The sequence below is a fragment of the Trachemys scripta genome, chromosome 11, assembly GCF_013100865.1.
Source record: "Trachemys scripta elegans isolate TJP31775 chromosome 11, CAS_Tse_1.0, whole genome shotgun sequence".
Classification (NCBI taxonomy): Eukaryota; Metazoa; Chordata; order Testudines; family Emydidae; genus Trachemys; species Trachemys scripta.
The window spans coordinates 45523221-45549070 of NC_048308.1; positions in this window are offsets into that span (position 1 = coordinate 45523221).

Below are 25850 nucleotides of genomic sequence, written 5' to 3' on the forward strand. Positions count from 1 at the left end.
ACCCTGATTCACCTGTTGCACTTTTTTTTTTCACCAGAGGCCTCAGTGCAGTTACATCATTGGCTTCTCAGTGTTGTCCATTTGGATTTACACTGCTGTAAGTGAAAAGTGTATCAAGTCCTATATTCACAGAACCTCCTGGATTAAAGGTTAGCTCTAAGAACGTGGTGTTGGGGACAGAGCATCCCCAAGCAAAAGGTTAAAGAGGTGAGGGAGAGGAACAAAGGGATGTCAAGCTGGTTGCACTTCTTTTGAAGAAAAGTTTCATGCAGTGTGGGGAGACTGAGAGAAGCACCCTGTAGGGAGCAGCAATTTCAGTGTAATTCGCACTTAGCTGCAAATGTCTTTTGTTTTTACTGTTTTGTCACAGTCCTTTTGGTGTATTTTTACACGTCTACTCTACATTGTAAACAAATGGTTCTCAGAGACTACACTATATTTATTACATGACATAGCTATACCTGGCAGATTGCCCGAATAGTTGGGACACTTAAAGGGACTGTTTCTCCCACTGTAGTTAATAAAGGATAAACCTTTACAATATGAAACAGTTGGGAAATACACAGGCTGGAACTATACTGATTTAAGCCTGAAGACTGCCATCAAGTGCTGAGTGAAGTTTGTCTAACTTTGGTGACATGATGCCACATGTCATCACTGACACTGTCACCTGCCCGAGGCAAGGATGAATACTGGTCAAATTTCCAAAAGGATTATCATCAAGAAAGGGCAAACCTGAACATTTCCCTATTCAAATTCATCACTAAAAGGTCAAAAATCCACTTCAGTTGAAATCCTCTCTGTTGCAAAAAGCCCAAGCAATGGGTTCTGTGCAGGAGAGTTCTGCAGGGCTAGGGGAAGAGTAGTGTTGGCCCTGCTATTTCAGTCCAGTGGCTGTGTTTGTGTGTCTAAGCACAACAACTCCTGGAGTTTTGGCCAGTGGATACTAATAGTAACAGATCTATTGGTTATTTTCCAGCACTACTCCCAGCTCAGTCTTAACACATCCAGCACCAATAACTCCCCTCTAAGCATCTGTAGATAGGGCTGGTAAGGAGCACAGTTCTATAGTCCAAAAGCTGTGTTGTATAGTTCTCTGACCTCTCCCCATCCTGTCCTCGCTTTGGTGCCTTTTTAGGTCATATGTAGCCATGGAAGGGTGAGAGAGCAGGATTCTGGCCACAGGTTAGTTGGTATCACAGGAAGATGGACAGTGCAGAGAACAGTGAGGTATGTTCCATGATTTTCAGGAGATATAGAAAGCAACCTGTACTAGAAAGGTAGCCATTTTCCATACCCTCAACCTCAGTCAGCACTGATTCTGCCACCTGGCAGCTCATCCTGTAGCACAGGGTTCTCCAACCTTACACTTTCATGCAATGATGTCATTGCATCAGTTTTATTATGAGAGCTGAAAGCATATCCAGTGTCTCTAAAATTATGCTCACTGGATCAATACCACTGCATAGCAGAAAGTGAATACATGCAAGAAGCTTCTACAGTGATGAATGTGGAATCTATTAATGCCACCAACTGGTGAGAAAATAGAAGCAGGGACTAGATGTTTCTGGATTACAAGTAGAAATCCAATCCTGGTTGGTAGGGACTAAAAGCTGTTATCTTCCAATAGCTCTTTCCAGTGGTCTCAGTCCAGACAGCTGTGGGTAAGTATCAAGACACCAGCACAGTTGGAACTAATTTGTCCCCCTGGTTGGTATCTCAGCAGAGAAGTCAAAGAATGAATGAGTTGTGTGAGTTGAACTATGTCAGGGCAGGGGCAATGCAGGGCAGCTTGCATGCATTGTCTGAGCTGTTCCTATTCTGTGCTCAGACAGAGAACTTCACTTGTTAAAGCTGTCAATCAGGCACCTCCGTAATCATGAAAAAAATGAATATAATTATTGCTCAACTGCATATGCCTAACTATGGCATGATGGAGAAAAATTATAATTTAAAAGAGTACATTTGTAAATGTGATTTTTGTTTATTTCATTGGATTATTGTTAGCTGGTTAGATTCAGAAACACACATTCATGTTGAATAGTACATGACTATTCAGTTTCTGACTTCAGGGATCTATTTGAAGAGGAAGGTGCTATTCCATGTGAAAAAGAGTTACAGAATCTGGCCCTTCGTTTGTATATATGACTTTGTAAAAGTAGAAGGGTGACAAATTGTAATTAGCTATTTTAAACACTACTTTTTCAACACTTTATTTCTTCCAGTATTTTGCATGTTATAATATCAGGTTTGATTGTAACAAGAGACAAGCTGTGCTTGAATATAGGGAGAATCTATATGTTAGTATTAAACATGCCTGAGGGACATTACCAGGGGAGTAGCTTATACCTTGGCACAGTGTAGACTTCTAGCTCCACAGTTTTGTTTATTACAGAATGTTGGCCTGACTTGAGTCATTATTAATGAAAACCTCAGTGAAAATAAATGTCTTCCCCGAGACTACTTTGAAATCCTGTGAAAAAACTGAAAGGATTGTGTGGCTGTAAAGATTTCATAACTTGAAACAAGAAAGATGTGATAGGGTATGAAAGACAGAATATGAGTATCCAATAACCTTTCAATCTTTTGCAAAGTGAAAAAGTAGGTAGCAATAAAGATTTGTAAAACTGATAATATACCTGCAGAGGATACAATTTCTTTGCAATATTGTGGTTTTACTAAACAAAGGTCATATGAGAACTAGAGTAAGCTACATAATATGCATATTGGGTCTGAACACAAAGTCATCCAGCATAGTGAATTGTTTCATTATAAAGATCTATGAAAACAGGTAGTGAACTAAAAATGTTTGAAGACACAGTAGATTTGACCGCAACAATAAAGTCTCTCTTAAAAGTCTGCTAATCAGTCATTTCAACAGCATGAAGGGATTTACTCAACAGGAAATGGAAGCTTGAATGAAATGCAAGGAAAGTTTTAAACCATTAACAACCCAACCAATCAGTATATCAACAATCTAAAATACACCCATACCAGCATTCGTGAAATGCTGTTTAGTGAAACAATACAGAAAAAAAATCATTAAAATGCATCTTATAAAACAGTACTAGATTGAGTCTGGAATACAAAGTTTAACTTACTGTTAAATTTGTTCTCTAATTTGAAGAACTGTAGCCTTAAGAAAGGCTTGAGAAGCCAACATTTCAATTTAGGGTTGAGGTTTTTTTGAACCAACATAAGCTTTTCTCTAGTAGCAAGGAATAAAGTGAATCACAGGACAATAAGGGGCATGTTGTATGAACATGAGTGTTCCAAAGTAGTTATGAGCAGGTGCTTTTCACATGGGAGGAATGAAATTATACATACAGAATTACTTCAAACAAAGCACACATACTACCTGGAGTCCAAACTCACCCCCTTTCTGTGCGGTTTGGATATTAACAAAGAAACAATGTTGCAATAAAATTCAACCTGAATTTTCTTGCTATGGTTATTAGCACCCTGTAATCTTTTCTGAGGATACCCTAGTCCCTCTGTTCCAAGGGAGCTAATCCTTCCTCTCTTATTTTCAGATGTGATCAGGGCCGGCTCTAACTTTTTTGCCACCCCAGGCTAAAAAGAAGAGCGCCGCCCCGCCATAATACCCCCCCCCCCCCAGAGTTGCACCGCCCAAACCCATCCCTCCCCCCAGCGCCGCGCTGGGCCGCCCAAACCCCCACTAGCCCCCCCCCGGGGCCGCGCCCCCGAAACCCCCCCCGCGCTGCGCCGCCGAAACACCCCCCGCGCTGCCCGGCCGAAACAAACAAAAAAAAAAACAAAAAAAACCCTTGAGCGCCACCCCGCCGAACAAAAACAAAAGAAACAAACAAACAAAAGACACTGCGAGCGCCCCCCGCCACCCCAACATTGGCCACCCGTTCTAGGGTGCCACCCCAAGCACGTGCTTGGTCGGCTGGTGCCTGGAGCCAGCCCTGGATGTGATAGGGTGCTATTAGCAGCTATTTGTCTTTCAAGACAAATACCTTGGCTACTTAGATCACCCAGGCCAGTATATGGCTGGCATAGTAGGGAGTTAAGTAGCTTGATTGGGTTTAGAAGGGATCACTTGCACCTGTAGGGAGCCTGATGTGCTAATTAGCTCACCAGCTGGATAGCACTGAGAAGAAAGCAAGCAGTATAAAAGACTCCACCAGAAAACAGGAAGGTGGACTTTGTGTGGGTGTTATAATGTTTCTGGAGCATAAACCACAATTAAAATACTTGCTAGAGGCACCCTTTCACAAAAACGGCGTATCAGGCAGTGTTTGTGGGAGTAGGAAGGGGGAACCCATTCACACCAGCTGATATAAAAGTCATCTACTTCAGTAAGTTGACTTAATCTATTTAACCCTTTTCCAGTTGATACCTGCTATCAGGGTAGTGTATTTCAGGTAAATGCCACCAGTATTTTACAGTATATGAGTCTCTAAATGGATTGTTGTCTTCAAATATTTTTGAGGAAAGCATAGTGAAACACGAGGGCTATAGGGGATGGTGGAAGACAATGTCTAAACTGTGGAGAGGGAGGAAAAAAGACTAATAATTAAGATCATACCTTGCGTTAATAAGGTAGTACCACTACTGGACAATTACTGTGGACCCAGGATGGGTAAATGTGTGCAGATAAGGTAATACAAATACAGTACAGCCTGGGTTTTTTATTTATAATGATAAAATGTAATAAGTCTCTCAGCAGACATTGGTTTGTCTGCATATATTTGTACATTGGGCCAGAGTGCGATTTGGTTATTAAATTGTACCTCCCATCCTAGAGAGAAATCTACCTTTCCTCTATCTATCTTCCATTCTCGTGGAAATTAGGAACCTAACACACTGTGGTTGGAGTGAATTCAAGACTGACTGACTTTATTTCCTGTTTACATGGTCTTACCTCCTTGTCTATGTCCCCTATTGGTCACTCTAACCATTCACAACTAACACCACATCATCCTTTTGAAAAAGGAAATGGTAATTTATTCCTACTATACGTTTAATATAATGTTTGAATAAAGATTTTAATTATCAACACAAATCAAGAGTAAACAGTCCTATGAAAGACAGGGTATGCTACCTCAGCCTTCAGCCTTGTCATGGATGAATTCTGCCCCTTCAAGACATTTGGCTAGTAGTCCTTTAACTTTCTTTAATTCTCAATACCTCATGTAATCCTCCAGTAAAGCATTAGACTGTCTTTCCCTAGTGAGATATCTCCTTTAAGGGAGAAGATTTGGAGGACATGCTGGTGGTTCTGTATGGGTAAATGGGGTGTTGTTCACAGGTTCAGTCTTGGGGTGTATTGGAGCTCCACCTGGTGACAGCACAAAATCACACTGATTGTGATAGATTACTCCTGCTGACACCCTAACAAAATAGAATTGAGGTGTCCTGGCACATCCTTGCACTATCCCCTCTTTTTGAGAATCTTTCACCCAAACATCATCTCCTGGAGTCAGTATTGCCAAGGATTTGACCCTTTGTCACTGACAAAGTCCTCCTTCTCATGGGTTTGTTATTGAACTTCTGAGGTCTAGGGAAGTCAGCCCAGCAGGGGTGGGAGAGGGTGGTTGGAATAGTGAACCTCAACTTCCTTCTCATCAAGAGTTCTGGAGAGCTGAATCTATTTGCTAGAGATGTTTACCAGTCACACTCATATCACCCTGTTGGGGTAGTAGTAAGTACTACATATATGAAACCTTCTATGAGAAGCTCCTCCTGTTTACACTGGTGTATTACCTGTGGTGACATTGTCCCAGGTACACAAGCAATCAGAAACTGAAACCGCATAGGTCTTATTTGAAAATGTTGTATCCTAAGTGGTAACTCATCAAGACTTTTGAACTAGCAGTTTGTGGTCAGTTTCCACATGAAATCTTATGCCCCCTGGAAAGTCTCTAAAACGTCTGTGTAGTGGGTAGGGCTTCTTTTTCTATTTGCGCATCGTGCTGCTCTGCATTGGGGGGTGCTCATCAGGCTTACGCTGGTTGGCACCTCTAAAGTGATTCCGGAATCACTGTTACATCAGTGCCTGTGGCTATTTTAAAGTCTATTTTATACTTTCCCAGTGTGATTGTGGTGATCCATGGTGGTTCTTTTTGATCATCTCCTAAAACTTCAGGTTATGCAATCTGTGTCTTTTTGGATCTTTTTCTTGAAAGGCAACGGCTATCATGCATTTAGACTGGCAGACTGCCGCATAATGCCTTTTGACATTTTTTTTTTCTGCATGTAGTGTCCCTTGTTGGACAATGGCATTCGCAGAGAGATGGTCTGCCATGCTCTTGTGGCATTCCGTTTCTTTATTCAGTATTAACATAGCCCTCTCTGGATCCCTTTGTGATTATTCTGATATGGATGGCTATTGTTTCTGCGCAGACAGGGGTGTTTTTCCTCCTGATGTCCTTGGCTTCTACAGTGGGTTCCTCATCAAAGTTATTCCTAAGAAGATTCTGTTGTTTATGTATTGACTTCAGGGGACTATGCTCTTGGCTGTCTCTAGTCTGAGGTTAGGATCATTTTGGAATCTGATTGTGGCAGAATGCTGAGAAATGGAACTTGTACCAGCACTCTGGTTGCTATTATCATTAAATAGGTTCCCAATAAAAGGCCTAATTGGTCAGGGGTGTGCCTGATTACCAGGACAGAGTGGGGTTAGGCAGTTAATGAGCTCATTAGCCTATTAACCAGGCAAGGTATTTAAAAAAGAGCATTGGAGGGAAATGCTGGGTGGTGGGGGAGAGTGAAGTAGGTGAGAGAAGGTGAAGAGTGTATGACGGGAGCTCTGAGTGGATACATATCAGTGTACACTCACCCTTCGGGAGAAGGGGACAGACAGCTTGAAAAGAGTGCAAAAGTGTGGATGCCTGGATATGTATTGCTAGAGGGAGTGAGACACTGTAAACACCAGCATGTACTTTATTTATAGCAAGAAAGTCTCAGAGTAGTTGATGTTTGCGGAAGAGGGGGCAGTACAGTAAATGTGAACATCACACTGATAGCTGGCTGTCCTTCAGCCCAAGAAGTCTCTCTGGCAAGTTCTTTATTCATCTCCCCCTAGGTCCAGTGTCAGATTAAGAAAACAACAAGGAGTCCGGTGGCACCTTAAAGACTAACAGTTTTATTTGGGTATAAGCTTTTGGTGGGTAAAAACCCCACTTCTTCATGCCCAAATAAATCTGTTAGTCTTTAAGGTGCCACCGGACTCCTCATTGTTTTTGTGGATACAAACCAACACGGCTACCCTTCTGATACTTGGTACCATGTCAGATTAAGGTGTATAGGGCTATTATGAAATCATTCACTGACTCACAGTTCTCTTGCTTGTGTAAGTAAAATCATGCCTGTTCAAAAATCGCATTGCAGCATGGCATGAAATGCTTATCTAGTTCTCCTTTAGCTGTATTGATCTGTTTTACCTGAGCAGCTATGAGTCTTCTGGAAGGATAATGATCTTTGCTAAAGGTCCCATTGTATAGAGCAGGTTGTTAACTTGTTTCTCCTCTGATTACTGATCTAAATCAGAAGCCTGATGGAGCCTCTGGAATCTGCTTATTGGGAGTGGCCATCCCTCAGGGCACTGGAAATCAAATTCTGATGGGGAGTGGTACTTGGACAAAGGCTGTGTCATCACACCATCCCCTCCATAAACTTATCAAGCTTAGTCTTGAAGTCAGATATGTCTTTTGCCCCTACTGCTCCCCTTGGAAGACTGTTCCAGAACTTCACTCCTCTAATGGTTAGAAACCTTCATCTAATTTCAAGTCTAAACTTCCTAATGTCCAGTTTATGATGGTGGCAATGAAAGAAACCCAATTTTTAATTCTCAGGAGAATGAATCATTGGCAACCACCACTCTGTTCTATTTAGGTCCGTACACAATGCTTGTGACCATGATATCTGAAAAGCCAACCACAGCTCATGATGGTGGCAGTGAATGCAAGACTGACTTTTTCTTGTTTACACAATCTTATGTCCTTGCTCTAAGCGTTTCCTATCAACACTATACAACTCCCCTGTACATTGCCTCCCTACTCCTGTCCTTCACCACCTAATGGAGGCTGCTCTGTGGGATTCAGAACAAAGGATAGGAGTTCCCTAACCACCCTTTTCTGTACATGGTGGGAACCATCTGTTCAGTTTTTACTGCAAATCATAACCCAACCAGTCTTCATTGGGAGCTTTGTCTGAGAGAAATGGAGTAAGGACTTCAACATATGGTTCATGACAACTTTGAACATTCATCTAGCTAATTGGTTCAGGAGGCACTGGAAAAGATCAAATTTATCAATGAATAATAGACATGGTAATGTCTAACAACTTCTGCTCTTCAATCCTCATTCAGCAACTTAAAGATACAGGACCAGTTTCTCAGTTGGTGTATATCAGTGTAGCTCCATTCAAATCCATGGCACTAAGCAGTTGACTTATACCAGCTGAGGAGCTGGATCCATATATCATACTATCTCTGTTCCTGCAAGAGCTAGATTTGTAACTGAAACTAATATCTTCCAAAAGCACAAGGATATTTGATGCTGATGTAGTGCTGATATAGTTCAGTTATTTGTACATCTTGTGACACAGGGGAAGCCAACAGATTCTCAGTCAGCTTTGGTATTCTTCCTCCTAGGCCAAGCAGTGAAAGAAACCCAATTTTAATTTTCAGACGAACGAATCATTGGCAACCACCACTCCATTCTATTTAGATCCGTACACAATGCTTGTGACCATGGTATCTGAGAAGCCAACCACAGTAATCAAGCTTGCAGAACTGCTTGTACTTTGTAAGAAGGATCCTGCTGAAAAGCAGTATGTGTAGGAGGAGGTCATCTGGGGACTTGTTTTAAAGGCAAATAGAAAGAAAAAGAGGTCCTCAACAGGTATGTGCAATTTGAATGTGACTTCCCTTCAGTCTAAAACAAAATGACTTTTATGCTAATAAAAGGTAATCTATAATGGGCAATAAAGGATGAAGAAAAAGTCATGGAAAATTTTCAGTGTAAATGGGAAAGAGGTATTAGATAGTTCACAAATACTTAGCTTTGCTGTAAACATTGATCTTCACAAGACTTGTTTTATTATGGCCACAGATACACTGTAGCAAAGAAAACAGCCTGCCTAGAAACACGGCTATGTGTTTTTTGAAATATGAAATCACCATACAGCAAGTGTGTTATTTCTATGCTTTATAAGCTTACTTTTCAGTGTGGAAAAATGAGAAACATCCCAGTTATCCAGATCCTGTTTGTTTTTGCCCTTGTGAACTGAATTTCTCCAGCACATTTTCATTTAAAAGTGGTTCCTTAAGAACTAATCTTTTACCTTTGCTAATTAATTCCTGCATTAGAAAATATGTATTTACTAGTAACTTTATTATAGCTAGAAAGGTTGAATTAATTGCTCTGCATGCCTCCATCCTCCTCCCCTCCCTCAACTCTCTGCTTCTGTAACTCATGTATTTCATGTTTCATATAACTGTTTGGTCCTGTCATCCCCACCCAGCTGGGAAGAGTATAGTTTATGAAAATGAGAATATATGTATGGAAACATCAACTTCGGTGCAAAGCATGTGATCAATATGCTCCCAAATACTCAATAGGACAGGCAGTAATGTATGCCTGCAACATGCCAGGGATAGTGTACAAATAGAAAGGGAGCTTGGTCATAGAACCAATGAATGGAATCAGAGGGGAAGTGTCACCGTCCTATAGCTGACTCAACTATATTCTCAAATGGTGGCGCAAAGTAAAACAACCCCAACTTGCCCTACTTCTACTAAATGCACCATGTCCCCACCTACTGTCTGCATTTCCCAACTCCTTTTTAGAAAGATGTTTCCCACCTTCTTGCTTGCTCTCTGCATGTACCCATGTGAGTAAACCAGAATGTTTACCCTATTTGGGGATACTCTTAGTATTGTTCATCAATATAAAAGTAGGATATCACTTATTTATTAATCATGTTTATTACAGTAGAGCCTAAGCCAATGAAGAATGGGGCCCCATTTTGTGAGGCACTCTACAACAGAGCAGCAAACAGAGCTTGCAATCGAAATAGATCACAATCACTATAAAAGAGCACAGCCAATAAGGAAATACCATGTGTAAGCAGAGTCAGGATGAGCTCTACCCTGACATCTGGTGGTGAATTATGGCAAGTGTAGAAAAGAACTCCAGGGGCTGATCTTGTTTGCATAGGCACACCCACCCGCCTGGCATGAGACAACAGCAACTGATAGTGGTTACTTTGGATGGGGTGGGATCCCCAGTTTCTCTGTTTTTGGGGCAGGAGGAATAAAGTGTTGTTACCCTGATTATGTGAATTAAGGACAATGAAACTGTTTTATGACAGAGGGTCTCACCATCTCCTAAGTAGCTCTCGCTAGACAAGGGAAATGGGTTCCACAACCCAGTGAATGGAGAGAGGATGGGGACAGGTATTTGTGCCTGATGGTATGGGTCCCCTTTGAGGGCCTGAAACACCAATTGCACCACCTCCTCTCTCCACTATTGAATGTCAGAGCTAACTTTGATTCCGTTAGGAGTCTAGTTACAGGCTGCTGAGCTGAATTCACTTTTGGCCAATGGTGCACCAGCACTGGGGTTCCCCTACTACGAGCTGTAATCACTAAGAGCTGAGATCACTGAGTGCTGTGTTAACTAGTGGGGGAGCCTGAAGCTATATTGCTAAGTGGCTGGCGGAGCAGTTTGCAGGGACGGCTGGAGGAGCAGCGAGCGGCACGGAGCCTTGAGGGGACAGTTGGAGCGACCCGAGGAACGGCGAGCGGAGCCATTTGCGGGGATGGCTGGAGGGGCTCACAAGTCGGTGAGCGGAGCTATTTGTGGGGACGGCTGGAGCGGCTCACAGGTCAGTGAGCGGAGCGGAGCAGCTCGTAGAGCAGAGCAGTTCATGGGACGGCAGGAAGTGGACTGGCTTGTGGTGAAGGCTGCGGTGGAACCCCAGGGAGAGATGGCCGGTCGGCCTCAGATCACGTAAGGTGCCCCTTAACACCCTGCGTGCCCCCCTTTTACTCTGGGGCTGTACTGACCAGGGACAGAGACTTTGGGGGTTGTTGGACCCAAGAGACTTTGGGGGTGTTGGACTTTGGGGACTCTGGGTGATTTTTGGGTTGCTGGATTCAAGAACCAAAGGGAAAGGACACGGCCCAATTTGCTGGGGTGGGTCTTTTGCTCATGTTTGTGTTATGAATCCTGTTTGTGGTGTTTTTTCCAATTTAATGCTGATGTCGTTTACCTCATGTTATTAAACATTTTCTGCTACACTCAGAGTCCGTGCTTGCAAGAGGGGAAATATTGTCTCTTAGAGGTGCCCAGGCGGTGGTATGTAATTGTCCCAGGTCACCGGGTGGGGGCTCGAGCTGGTTTTGCATTGCGTTATTGAAACGGAACCTCTAGATTCAGAATCCGGCCCTTGTTGCTGCCAACTTAGACGGGCAGAAGGGTTACACATGTTCTTCTTTAAAGGTGATGCTCGTTCACTGCAACATGCCAGTGTACCAAGGCAGATCCAGCAGAAACAATCAACTGTCAACATTCTTCCCAAATCTTCCTCCTGCCAGTTCAGCCAATCTACATGATTTTAGCTTCTAACAGGAAAATTACAGTGGTTGTTGACAGAGCTCTTATTAGTTGCTAGCACTTGGGAAAAGCCTGTATTTTTTTAATAGTCTCTCTGGCTGCTCAGTGTGTACCCACTACACAAAAGACAACTGTTTGATATTGCAGGGGCTATTTCTAATTAAAGTGTACTAATATGGATGTGATGGGGTCTGCTTATCCGCACTAGCCCAGACAGGGTTAAGCCCATGTTATTGACAGTGGAAGACTGGGCATGCTCCAAGTGCTCTAGTAGTATAAAGGGAGGGAGACCAGCTCATTCTGGGCTGAAGGCCGCAGGGGAAGGACCTGCCTGGGAAGCTCCTGTGGAGGGCCAGCCACAGCCCCTGATTGCACCGGGAATCGAAGCCGTCCACGGCCTGCCTGCACCCCGGCAACTGGAGGAACCCTTGGAGACGACTGGCCCTTCCAAACACAGAGGACCCGATATCTCATGGGAAACCCCAACACAGACTCTGGTAGGAAGTGACCCAGAGAGGGTGATGGAGTGGTACTTCCCGCCCGGGGAAAGTCAGTGTGTTTCGGTAGGACCCCCCGCGCTGAGTCAGTGGCAAGCCGCTACGCCACTGTTAGGGCCCTGGGTCGAGGCCTGGTGGAATCGGGTGGGCCTGGGCTCCCCTACCGGGGCTGCCAAACCCCATAAAGGGTGCCCCAACGCCACTAGGCCACACTGCCCTGCGCCAAAGGGCTGCTTTATGGACTGTGACCGATAGACCACGCTGCCCTGACCCTAGGGGTGTGGACCATCACACTGGATAATATACTCATTTAAAGTTGTGCAATGTTCCCTTATAATGTCGTTTGGCTGACTTTACAAGGAAGCATTACACAAGTTCCTCTTCTCTGCCTCCTTCCCCTCCCACCCTCCCAGCGCTTCCCCCGCCGCCAAACAGCTGTTTGGCGGTGCTTAGGACTTTCTGGGAGGGAGGATGCGAGTGAGCGAGTGGGGAAGCTGCCCCCCCACCCCTGGCAGGCAGGCAGGGCCACCCGAAACGCAGGGGCTTGAGGGGCTGCAGGGCCCTGGGCTAAGGGGCCCCCAGGGCCCTGTCCTCCAGTTCTAAAGCCCCTTTCAGAATGCGGCCCCACGAGCATGGGCTGGAGGACTCAGGAGGAGCAGGGGCAGCCACACAGCTGGAGAGAAGTGGTCCTTTCCCCTTCAAAGCCGTCCAGAGAGAAGCGGTGCTTTGAAGGGGAAAGCGCTGCTTCCCTCCGGCTGCTGGCTGTGCGGCTGCCCCTGCTCCTCCTGAGTCCTCCAGCCCATGCTCACAGGGCTGCATTGCAAAATGGGCTTTGGAGTTGCAGGCCAGGGCCCTCGGGCTCCCTTAGGCCAGGGCCCTGCAGCCCCTAAAGCCCTTGTGTTCCGGTGGCCCTGCCTGCTGGGGGGAGGACGGGCAGCTCCCAGAATCGCAGCTCCCAGAATCGCGGCTATGAGGGCGATGCTGCACTGTGCAGAGCCACCTGCACACCCCCTGCACCAAACAGGAGCTGCCCCAGGTAAGTGCTCTGCACCTCCTGCCTGCCCCAGCCCTGAGCCTCCTCCTGCATTCCCACCCTGAGCGCCCTCCTGCACCCTAACTCCCTCCCAGACCCTGCACCTCCAGCCCTGAGCCCCAGGTGTAAGCCAGGGGCACCTCCCCACCACAGTACAGTACTGTACAGTATATAATTGTTTTTGTCTGCCCCCCCAAAATTTCCTTGGAACTTAACCCCCCCATTTACATTAAATCTAATGGGAAAATTGGATTCATTTAACATTGTTTCACTTAAAGTTGCATTTTTCAGGAACATAACTACAGCATTAAGTGAGGAGTTACTGTAGTTATTTCCACCCCTGCCCACTATATAATTTAATAGCTCCTAAAAGCTTACCTTATTAACAGTGAAGAATCAGCAGGCAGAACTGGGAGCTGGAGTTGCCATTACTGGTACCTGGACTGGCACCGGGGGTGGAGCACAAGGCATGCCTGGGGCTTAGCAGCAGCTCCTCATGCACACGGTTGGGTCCCAGCCCGTGAGGGAGGAGGCCAGGGAGGTGCAGGGCACAGGTCCCATCCCCGCCCCCTGTAGCCCAGGCTTAACTGCTACAATCCGGTCACAGCCTCAACAAGCTGTGGTAACCACAGCAACACCCTTATAAACTGATTCCTGGTGGGTGTGGTAAATTGCCGTGGTAGAAAGGCAGCTTCTTGAGGCACTATTAGCGATACCAAGATTTGAGCTTCACGTAGCTCTACATTCTTGCATTGTGTTTTTGCTGCTGTAGTGAGTTCTGACACTTACAATCAAAATTTGTCCTTAAATTTGTATAATATTAAATTAAAGTGCAAAATATATTTTGTAGCTTTTAGCAATTTTTGGTTAGGCTGTCTCTCATGTCCCTTTGGTGACAAGCTGTTCTTGGTTCAAGGCCTTTGTGATGACATTCACTGGCCTTTGTGGGTCTAGCCATAGATTGCCTTTCCCTCTGACTATGACCTCCCATGACAGCTACATTCTACCAGAATAATGACATGGTTGACCAGTACAGAGAGGATCATAAGTTACATGCAGATTTTTCACGTTGATGGAAGTTGTAAAGAATCTAAATAGAACAGAAATTGGACTTAGCCTATGGAATTCACCCCCAATAAGAATAATCATCAACAACTAAATGTAAAGCTCACTTCCTCAGCTTAGCTTTCCCTCAATAAGTTCTTCACACACACACATACATAGAACACATCCACACATGTAAGCAAACAACAAAATCTATAAACTAATCAGATTATTTCTCCTTCCCCCTGAAAAGGAAAGAGTGAGAAGGGAGATAGAAATAACAATTTTAAATACTTGGAAGGTGCTTAAATTCTACAGTTTAGGGGACCCATGTAAGTAGAGAGAGAGAATTTCCTGGATCTAGTTAATGCCTGTAAGCAGGATATTACATTATTTTCATGTCCTGTTAATATGAAAATTCCATTTTCATTTACTGCAGAACAAGAAACACCAACCCAATATCTAGGGAAATGACTAACCAGTCTAAGGGTGGTACTATACTATTGCAAAGTGGTGATATGTTAATTTATAAATCAGAATTCTGCACAGGTTGTCTATAAATGGGGATAATCTGCAAAGATTGAAGCATGTTACTTAATATGAACTCTTGAACCTCCCATCAGAATATACTTATAAATAGGAACCTTACTTATGACACATTATCTGCCAGGAGGCAGAATGAACTCCTCACTGCTGGGGAAATTTTGCGCCAAAAAATTAAAAATTGTCAAAATAACACAATATAATCACACCAGTTTCAATTATTTTTGGTCATTTATTTCAAAATACCTGTCAGCAAGTATGTCTGAATGAGAGTGGAGGCACAGGGCCACGGGGGGTGGGGGGAGGGAGGTGCAGGGCCACATGGTGATGGGGGAGGGGGTGCAGAGCTACATAGGGACAGATTCAGGAAATGTTTTTTGACAAATAGATTCCTTACTAGGCATAGTAATACAGAACTCTGAGTAATTCATATAAACTACAATACAGAACCATATTTCCTGCACCTCTCAGAAGCAGTACAAAGGCTTGGGGGAGTTAGGAGTAATGGAGGAGCTGAGGGAGAGGGAAGTAAGTTGCTAGGAAGGGGCCTGGGTGTGAATTTGGAGGGTTGTTGGGTAAGGGTGGGAAAAGTATGGATCAGGTTTTTGTGTGTGTGTGGGGGGGGGGTTGGGGCGGGAGTGTTAGGGAGTTTTCCCCCATCCAGACCCTGGCTGACCCCTAGCCTCTCCCATTTAGTCAGGCACATCTGCCCTAGTTCCCATGTGTTCCTGCACCCCCATGTGTCTTGCACCCCCTATCCACAGGTGTCCCTGCACCCCCACTCAGACACCCACTCCCCCTGTGGCCCTGCACCCTGTCCCTATGTGACTTTGTACCACTTCCCCCATCCCCATGTGTCTGTGCCTCAACTCAGCTACCTTCAAACATGTGGTCCTGCACCTCTCTCCCCCCTGTGGCCCTATGCCTCCACTCCCATTCAGCCACTGTCCCAGTCTGTCCTCCCCCACTAGCCCTTATGAGCCCCTGTCTGACACACCCACAGCACCCCACACTATCTGTCTCTCCATAGCACCTGTCTCCTGACCTGGTCTGACAGGCACTATGAAGAAGGCAGGCTCTCTCTCTCTCTCTTCCCTAGCTGACTGGGATCAACAATATCTTGATAATATACCTAGCTATGTGCATGCATGCACATACATGACATTTATACACATACCCATTAAATATGTTTGTGTGCCTTCTTCACTACCCAAAAACCCCACAACTCAAAACAAATATTTCCTTCTTTCTTCTTAGGACCCCGCATCAAGAAAACATTCCTATTCAGGACAGAGCTTATTCTTGTGCTTAATTTAAACATATGATTGACTTAAGCATATGCTTAAGTGTATTCTGAGTTGGGACCCAAAAGTGTAATTAAATCCAAAATCAGAGCTAACTAATTATCAGACAATATTTACCAACATTTAAAACTTCCAAAAACAAGCAGCTTATCTCGTCTCAGTCTGGACACCAAACCCACAAAATCAGTAGAATGTCCACATTAGTAATTTGTTACACATTTCTGATCAACAGCAGGTGAGAATTCCATATAGGGCTGCAAATGTGTGCCTTGTGTAGACTTTCCTTGTTTCTTTATCTGACAAAGGTTTGAGTTATTGCTTAATTGTCTCCGTTCATTTTTTCTTTCTCACTCCCCACTCTTGTTTTCCATAACATCATATGAACTCTTAAACCTCCCATCAGAATATACTTATAAATAGGAACCTTACTTATGACACATTATCTGCCAGGAGGCAGAATGAACTCCTTACTGCTGGGGAAATTTTGCGCCAAAAAATTAAAAATTTTTGAAAGAAAAATCTTTTTCTTTACAGTTAGAATTTGTAGTCAGAGCTATTTCATTTAGAACTGTCTTTTCCTAGATATGCCATTGTAAGAATCATTACATAGTGAAAAGTGTTGAGTGAGTCCCAACACCAGTACTTAACACAGTTTTTAAAGTGAATAACTTCAAAACTACTTTAATTTCTTCTCAATAGGGTCACTTCCTTCATCTGTTAAATACAAGTCATTAGCACTTCACAGATAATGAGTTTGCTTTTGTTACATTATTTGTCAGAAACCACCCATCCACAATTACGGGATCAGAAAGTCATTTGTTAATTTCCACATATTAATGTACATGGAGTTTTCCCCTTCCTTTCCAATTGTCTGGAACTGTTTTCTTTAAGGGCAATCCAATGTTATTGGATATGCATCCGAAGAAGTGGGCTGTAGTCCACGAAAGCTTATGCTCTAATAAATTTGTTAGTCTCTAAGGTGCCACAAGTATTCCTGTTCTTTTTGCGGATACAGACTAACACGGCTGCTACTCTGAAACCAATGTTATTTATTAACTAATCTAAACCTTTCCAGTTCCTCATTGTGCTGGAAAAAGTCACCTCAAAGACACGTCTCTCTCTGAGTTCATGGTCTAATGTTTAATTTGTGTTCATCAGGAACAATGGAATTGTCCAATACAAAGGTGAAGCTTGTAAATGTAGGGGATGGTGTGTTCCTTGCAGCCAGACTGCAGTTCTACAACTCTATTTCAAACAGCTGGGAATTACCATAGAGTATGCCATAAACTAAACAAATTATAACCGCATCCTTTTCAGTGTAGCTTTATCACTCAATAAATGAAGAAAAATAAACAACCACGCTTGAAACCTCAAACCCAATGGACACAGAGAGAACCAGAATCTAGGATCTGCTTTGCATATATACCTGAAGGGTAGCCACTCTCTACTGGATCCTCCTCTAGGTAAATCCAGTGAGAATCAGGAATGGTGAGAGCAGCATTCGCTCCCCTCCAAAGCTGCTAAACCCCAAGGATGTGGTGGTACCATGCAAACCAAATGGACATGCACATTGTGGCCAAGCCAGTAAGAAAAGATTTTAAAATAAGCAAGGAGGGAAAGTCCCTCCACAGTGATGGCCCATGATCCATTTGATTGTACTATATATCCTAAGGATAATCATGGACAATAAAGCTGAAGAGGAGGTAAAGAAGAAATTCTGCGAGGACAATTTTATTGCATTTCCAGCAGAGTTTTCCTTTCCCACCGTTTCCTGCACAAGTGGATTATTTTGTGCCCCTGGTAACATTGAATAAATATGTGAAACTGAGAAGTACTTGATGGCTTTACTAAGTACCCCCTTGTGGCTTCTACCTAGCCTTGTTTGAATTTTACAAGATGCTCAACAATATCTGTGGCTTATTGGTTTGACCTTTATATCATACAGAATTTTAAACAATATTTAATCTGCAACTGGCATATAAAGGTCTAAGAATAAAAGAATGGCATTATTTTGGAGGATTGTTACCTTTAAAAATGGAAAAACTAAAGTCTCCTTGAAGGATTTGCAAAATGATAGTGGAAGAGGGGCAGGGGACAAGGCTGTTATTTAGAACTAGTATTTATTTTGAGATTATTTAACACATCACACTGAAGATGTGACTTGAGAGGGAGGAATAGTTCAGTGGTTTGAGCATTGGTCTGTTAAACCTAGGGTTGTGAGTTTAATCCTTAAGGGGGCCACTTAGGGATCTTGGGCAAAATCAGTACTTGATCCTGCTGGTGAAGGCAGGGGGCTGGACTTGATAACCTTTCAAGGTCCCTTCCAGTTCTAGAAGATAGGATAACTTCTTATTTTATTTCTATATCATTAGCAGTGTGCTAGGCACTCTACAGACAGACATGAAGGTAAGGCCTCAACCATAACATTTTATCTATTTTTTTTTAAAAAGAAGTTTTTTGTTTTCCAGACTCCCTTATAATCAGTGCACTGTTCATACAATATATAATATTATTCCTGCAGGATGCATGTGAATGAATTTCAGTATCTCAGAGGTTTCTGGGTAGCGAGAGAGCCGTAAAGTGAAACTGAGTGATTCCCTGATACCAATGTCTAATAATTAAATTAAATGTTACCCTGTGGGGAACATATAATTATATTACAAATTAGTTTTACCATTTTCATAATTATTTGAAATTTTAATGTAGTTTAAAAAGTCTTTAGTCATCCCCTATAATGACTATAAAATGGAGCACTTTGACTGATGTGGTGGTTGGTGTTTTTTGTATCTCATGCTATAATGTTTTTGTGTACCACTGCCCTCTACTGTATGATATGAGAAATGCTGTATTCTGTGGCCCAAATACACAAAGGGACTTCATTGCACCGCAGCCCCCTTTCGACAACAAAAATTACTACATGACCCCAGGAGGAGGGACAAAAGCCTGAGCCTGGATGAGCTTTACTTCCCCGGGCAGAGGAGCCAAAGTCTGGGCCCCACTGCCCAGGGTGGGGGGGCCAAAGCCGAAGCCCAAGGGCTTCAGCCCTGGGCGGGAGGACTGTAGCCTGAGCCCTGCCACTCAGGTCTGAAGCCTGAGCTCCATTGTCCAGGGCTGTGAAGCCCTTGGGCTTCGACCATGGGTGGTGGGGCTCGGGCTTCAGCCCCAGGCCCCAGCAAGTCTAACGCCAGCCCTGCCAACCCCATTAAAATGGGGTTGTAACCCATTTGGGCATCCCGATCTACAGTTTGAGAACTGCTAATTTAGGTTTTGAAACATCTAATATAGGAGCCTAGAAAATCAATGGAACAATTCTGTGATCCACAAAGTCTCATTTAGGCACCTAATCTCCCATACAATGAATGGCGAGAGATAGGTACCTAAGAATGCAATCCACAAATAAATATTCAACAGTCATTGGGCTAGAGAGAGAGAGAAATTAACTCCATAGCCTGGTTGTTAGTGTACCCTCCTGGGAGGCAAATCACCGAGGGTTCAGTTGCCCTGCTCCAATGACTGTTTAATTATTAATCCAAACTGGAACAGCTTCAACAGGAGAGATTGAGGTGAGATCTACATCAGAATATCCCATAGCTCAATGGGATTAACACACTTCTTCTGAGAGGTGTGGGAGATCCCCATTCAAATCCTTTCTCCTCATCTGGCCTTTGAGTATCCCTATTGGATCAGGTCCCATGGATGAGTTAGGTGCTCTTCCACCTCTCTTCACCTGGTTTGTGGATCACACTGGGGGTTAGGCATCCAGATGCCTAGAGGAAGGCAACAGTGCACAAGCAGAAACATAGGTGCCTAGGGAAATTTTAATTTAAAAATTTAGGTCATGAGTGAGTTGAGGTGCCTACAGCATTAGGCAGCAGCTGAGATGGAGTTTTGTGAATAACAATGGCACCTAAACCCCAGACTTAGGCAACTAAATACCTTTGCTTCTTAGCTCCAATATTGTTAACATAGCTTTTCCTTTAGCTCAGCTAATAGATGTCTGTGCTTCTGGGTTAGTTGCATCTGAGTTCCATCCCTGCTGTCACTCTGAAGTTCTGAGTAGCTATTGCTTATTCATGGAAGCAGAGAGGTTTGATACAATATGCTGTATGTGTTCATAAAGGAACCTGTCTGTAGAAGCAAAGGCCTTTTAACGTTCAGTCAGTCTAGTGCTGTCACTGGGTCAAAACCTTTAATTGCTTTATGATATTAACTGAGCTATGCAGAGTAATTTACTGTGCTTCAGTTTTCCATGTATGTTTTTTCTATTGGGTTGTATAGGCCCTATCCAGTATTTGACAAGGATAGGGTTAAAAAAAACCCTGCTCTAGCAAAGGAGAACAACAGCCAGATATCTACCCTCACTGCTAGCTGGAACTGCAAAGAAATCCAGTCATGGGGTAGAGTTGTGATTGGGCTCAGCTGACACTAATGGCTCCATTAGGGAAACCATTGGGACTATAAAAGGGTAGAAGTGCTTGACACTTATCTCTTGGTGACCTTGATTTAGGAGTAAAAAGATATGAGATATTTTTATAGGCTTCCCAGGGGCTGATTATTCATTGTCCATAATCCATGTACAGCAAAGCCATAGTGATTAGAAATATATTACAGTACAGCTTCTGAATACATGGTGTAAAATACTTGTAGCTACTCTGACTTTTTTAAAATTACAACAAAGAGCAATAATGACTTTGAGTTATACATATTGAAAACAATCTTCTACTTTCTTAATCCAGTCTGGCCCATTCCCTTGACTGACAGGTGAAAGGAATTCACATTATGTTTAACTCCAGCCTTAATATATTTTCTGTCAGAATGGTATTCAGACTCTTGTGTTATTGGAAGTAAATGTTTGCTAACATGTACTGAACATAATAAAACTATTTCTGAGCCTATGAACGTTAATCCTGAAGGGGAAAAAAGGGAGGTAGGTGAGTGGTATGAACCACATAGCTTAAGAAAAGTGATAAGTAAACCTCTCAGGTTTACTTAAAATACACAATCCCCTTCCCATGACTTCTTCCCTCCACCCCACCCCACCCCAAATCATGTGCTCTTCTGAGTATTATCTGAATTTTTGGTCTGAAAATATTGTAAAAACAGGCAGCCTCATGAGATTTCCCTTACTCATTTGTTTTGACCAATTTGGAAACACTCTAAGAAAAATCTTTACAAAAGTAAAATTTCATTTGGAGAGCACAGTGTACGCTTCCTCTACAATATGCTGCAGCAACTATGAGAACCAAATGACTGCTGGCTGTGCCCAGGCAAAATTCTTCAAAAATGTTAAAGTGCAGTAAACAGAAACCAAACCCAAAACCCTACCTGTGACATTTTCATACTATCACACCCTTAATGAGACTCAGAATTGAATGAGTAGGTCTACAGATAATACCATTTGATGTAGTATTGGATGACAAAATGTAGTGATAACAAAAAGGGCTAAAGTTAGAAAGTGAAAACATCTAGGGCATAGTATGCTTGAGTCCTATAATATCTCTTTCTTGAGCAAGCAATATACACTATCTCTGTGGTTCTCTTTCTGTCTAGAATTTATTATTTTCATTATTTCTGGCAGTAGAAAAAGCCATAAGCCAATCTAATAAAGCAAAGTACTGTCTTCATCAGCACCCTTCTGTTTGGTTATTTCTGAATTTCTGATAACATGACAATGTCTGAAAGATTTATACCTCTTTTTGTTTTTCTGAAACTAATGGGACTACATTTTCCATATTCTCTTTCCCTTATTAAACATTTACCTTCTTGTTATTTAAACTTGAAACAAATTATTAAGAAGCTAAACTTATTCTTTTAGAAATGCTTTCTAAGGTTTTAGCAGCAAGTGACTTGAAAATGTGACCCAGGACTTTAAACTATTTGTTAACACAGTCTCCGATGGATTATTGTATTAAATACACACACCTCTTTCAGTTTTGAAAGAAGTAGTCATCATCATAACTATCATTTTTATTGGCATCATCTGAATAATCTCTTGTCTCTAGTGCAGACTAAGGAAAATCTTGTAGATGTATCTGATATCTAAGAATGTGACATGTTCAATGCTTTGTTCAAACAGGTATGGTTTAGAACCCATTATAATTATGTAATTACTGGCAGAGTTGAAGGCTAATTATGAATATGCATATGAGTTAAACACTAAATAATTTATTTCATTAGTTCATTCAGATTACCTACTCTCTCATCTAAGAATGGTAAAGTGTAGAGTTGTGTGTCCACAGAGAGAAATGTCACGTCAATCAACATCTTGTACTGTAATATCTTTTATTAATTTGAGTTTATTTATCTGTCTACCTAATACATCTCACTGAACAGCAAAATAATGTAAAGGTGATGCTAGGAAAGCCATTACCTCTGATGACCAAAGCAATACACAGGCATAAACATCTTTCCTAAAGTAACTTTCTTCTTTCTGGAACATCAAATGAAAATGAATTGTTTCATTCGAGTAGCCTTGGCTCAGGTGATGTACTCTGGATATTTCTGCTCTATCTTTGTGAGAGATTTTGCATTAAGAGCTCCACCAGAATCTTCTATATCCTGATGGTATCTGACATTATGCTTGAGGGCAGCTGAGGCTCAGTTAACACTTTGCACGGGCCATGGCAGATCTTTTGGTGAAATCTTCTACACCTGCAGGCTGTCTAAGCACCTTTAATTTAATCTGTGAATACCTGTTTGGGCATTCAGTAATCACTTAGGAGAGATTGTCATCTTTCATTACTGCATTAACCTTTAGAACTGACAACAGTGTGTTAGCTCACAGTAATTGAGCAGAGGGCCATGAAAATTAGTTTCTTACCTTACTATTGCACATATGGTCAGGTCTGTTTGCTCACTGGAGTTATTTTACCAATTTCATTCCCTTTGTCACTAAATTTAGCTTTATTTTTAATTAGTGGTTTAGATAATCTTCATAAAATACTTATCTGAAGTGAGGAAAGGAGAAAGGAAGAAATGTCTATACATCTTGTGAAGCTTACAAACGTATAGCTTTGCAGACACTGCTGTGTCAAATAAAATTTTGCAGAAGTTAATAAATATGGGGTTTAAGTCAATTTCAATAGATGGATCTAAAGCAGAGGTGGGCAAACTACGGCCCGCGGGCCACATCCAGCCTGTGGGACCCTCCTGCCCTGCTATCCCCCCTTCCCTGCAGCCTCAGTGTGCCATGCCACTAGGGCTCTGGCCCGCTGCTCCTGCCAGGCAGCGTGGGCGGTGTGGCTGGCTCTGGGGGGTGGGAGGGAGCGAAGAGTGGGGAGGGGGTTGGATAAGGGGCAGAGGGTCCTGGGGGCAGTCAGGGGACAGGGACCAGGGAGCGGTTGGATAGGTGTGGGAGTCCCGGGGGAGTTAGTGGTGGGGGTGTGGATCGGGGTCGGGGCAGTCAGGGGACAGGGAGCGGGGGAGTTGGATAAGGGGTGGAGCCCCAGGGGGCTGTTAGAGGTGGGGGTCCAGGGAGGGGGCGGTCAGAGGACAAGGAGCGGGGGGCGGGGAGGGGGGGTTGGATGGGTTGTGGGCTCTGAGGGGCGGCAGTCAGGGGGGCGGGAAGTGGAAGGAGGCGGATAGTTTGCCCACCCCTGATCTAAAGGCTGGGAAGAAGCATTTAAGGGTTCTGTGTGATCTGAAATGAAAAGAGATTACACTTGTGTATTTTGGGCACAAAGTGTCCTTCCCTTTCCCATACTCCCAGCACACACACCCCTCTCCCCAGATAACAAGTTGGACCTGTATTTTTTCATTTAGGGGGGGATTTTCAGAATGGCCAAGCACCCAGAAATTCTAGCTGAAACCAATGGGAGCTGCACATGCTCAGCACCCCTAAAAATCAGGCACTGTAAATCACTGGAAAGTAACGTGACAGGGAATGATACTATACTCTATTACTTTAAAGTGAAACACCTACTCTGGGGACACATTGGGGGTCAACTTCAGAGGTGGTATAAAGTTATACTTCAGTAAGTCAATGTGAATGACCTGAGGGTATATGCATGAAGTCCTAGATTTAGAAGTAATTGTGAACATTGAACATATTTCTGCTCTGAACCACATGTAATTAAAGCCTGTTTCAAACTGGCTTTAAAGCTTTACATTTATGCTCTCGCCAGGCTGCTCTAGCATTTCTAGTTATGTAGTGTAGCACTTTCTTAATTTCTGATAAATGATGTATGTCAGGTAGATTGTTATACTTCCATTTATTTTTGTTTTAGAACTTGTTAATAACGAATCACACTGTGCTACCCACGCGAAAGAGATGTGCTGGGCATTCATAGCAAGAGGGCTGAAAATGAGATTGAGAGTAATTTGTTTAAAAGACAAATATCTCCCCTTATTATTTCCAGTCAGGACACTTAATCCAAATTGCTGAATCAAAACTAAATGTTATTTTCTCCAGTGCTGAATTCTTTTAGTTATAGAATTTGGAAATTCAAGGGTTTGCAAATTGTATGCATGCCGTACATCTTTATGCTGTTTATTATTTATTATAATGCCGAAAGGTGCCCTAAGCACATAACATATAATATGGAAAGTCTTTATCCCAAGGAATTTACGGGGTGGTCCAGACAGGTGGCTAGACAACAACAGAACTAGGTCACATGAATGAAAATGTCTACATGGGTATTAAGGGAGATTTCCAGTTATGTTCAGCTAACTCAGTTGTGGTAACTTGGTTGGGGAACCCCCCACTTCTCCCCACCCATGAAGTAGATAGGGCCTGTGGGTCTGATCCTGTAAAAGCATAAACACTTTCATAACTTATTTCAATGGGACTATTCATGAGAGTAAAGTTATGCACGGGATCAGGGCTAAGGGCTGATCCCAATATGCAATTGAAGTCAATGGGAGTAGTCATGTGAATATGACCTTTTAGTATCAAACCCTAAACATAGTAGCTAATATGAGTGGAGAAAGGTAGGAGACATAATAGAGGATTTTGATTTGTTGTGTGTTTATGTTAAGATGTACTTTTTCAAAAATATTTTTGTTTTTAAAATTTTTCACAAGCTACACCAATCTTTCTCTCTCAGTGTATGTATATTTGACCCCAGTCTTTCTTCCTGCCAAATTTCAGTTTTTTTCTGTATATCACGGAAGAGCTAGAGCTTTTTAAACTATTGGGAGAATTTTTATAATAGGAAGTATCATGCAATCTAAATGTAGGCGGTCACTTTTGTTTCCCTTATATTGCTCTCCATTAGTGCAATAGATCTTCTATCCATTCCTGAAGAGTGCACTCAAGAAGATGGCAGTTAACATTGAAAGTAAAAGTCCACTGACAAACAAAAATTATTAAACGTTACCCAGAACCAATCAAACTGCCATGTTCTTCTCATATGTTTGTTTTCCTATTATGTTGTGTACTGTAATTACAGGAATCTGATATACAGCCAACTTTCTGCTGTCTGGATTCTGGGTGACCTAAATGAATCATCGTCTCACAATGATTTACCACCATGGATATAAGCCTGAATTCCCACTCAGGGTTCATACTTGCTACTGGCCTCTTGTCAACTGTTCCCCTGGATATTCTCAGCGGCTGCTATAACAGTTTTTAATTGGATCAACAGATCTACTCTGATTCATCACAGGGATTGTAAGAACCTGAAAGGCTAGAACTTGGGACCATGGGGATTCTGTGCTGCTGATGCTGCTGCATTACCGCTGAAGGCTTTAGGCTGGACTCCTACAGGAGGACCCTCTGTGGCTGGACTCCTATAGGAGGCTGGGTATGGCAGGAAGTACCGCCCAGCAGGACCTACATGGCAGCCCCTTGCAGCCCATGGATTGGCTGGTAATGGTACTCAAACCAGGAAGCCATGAT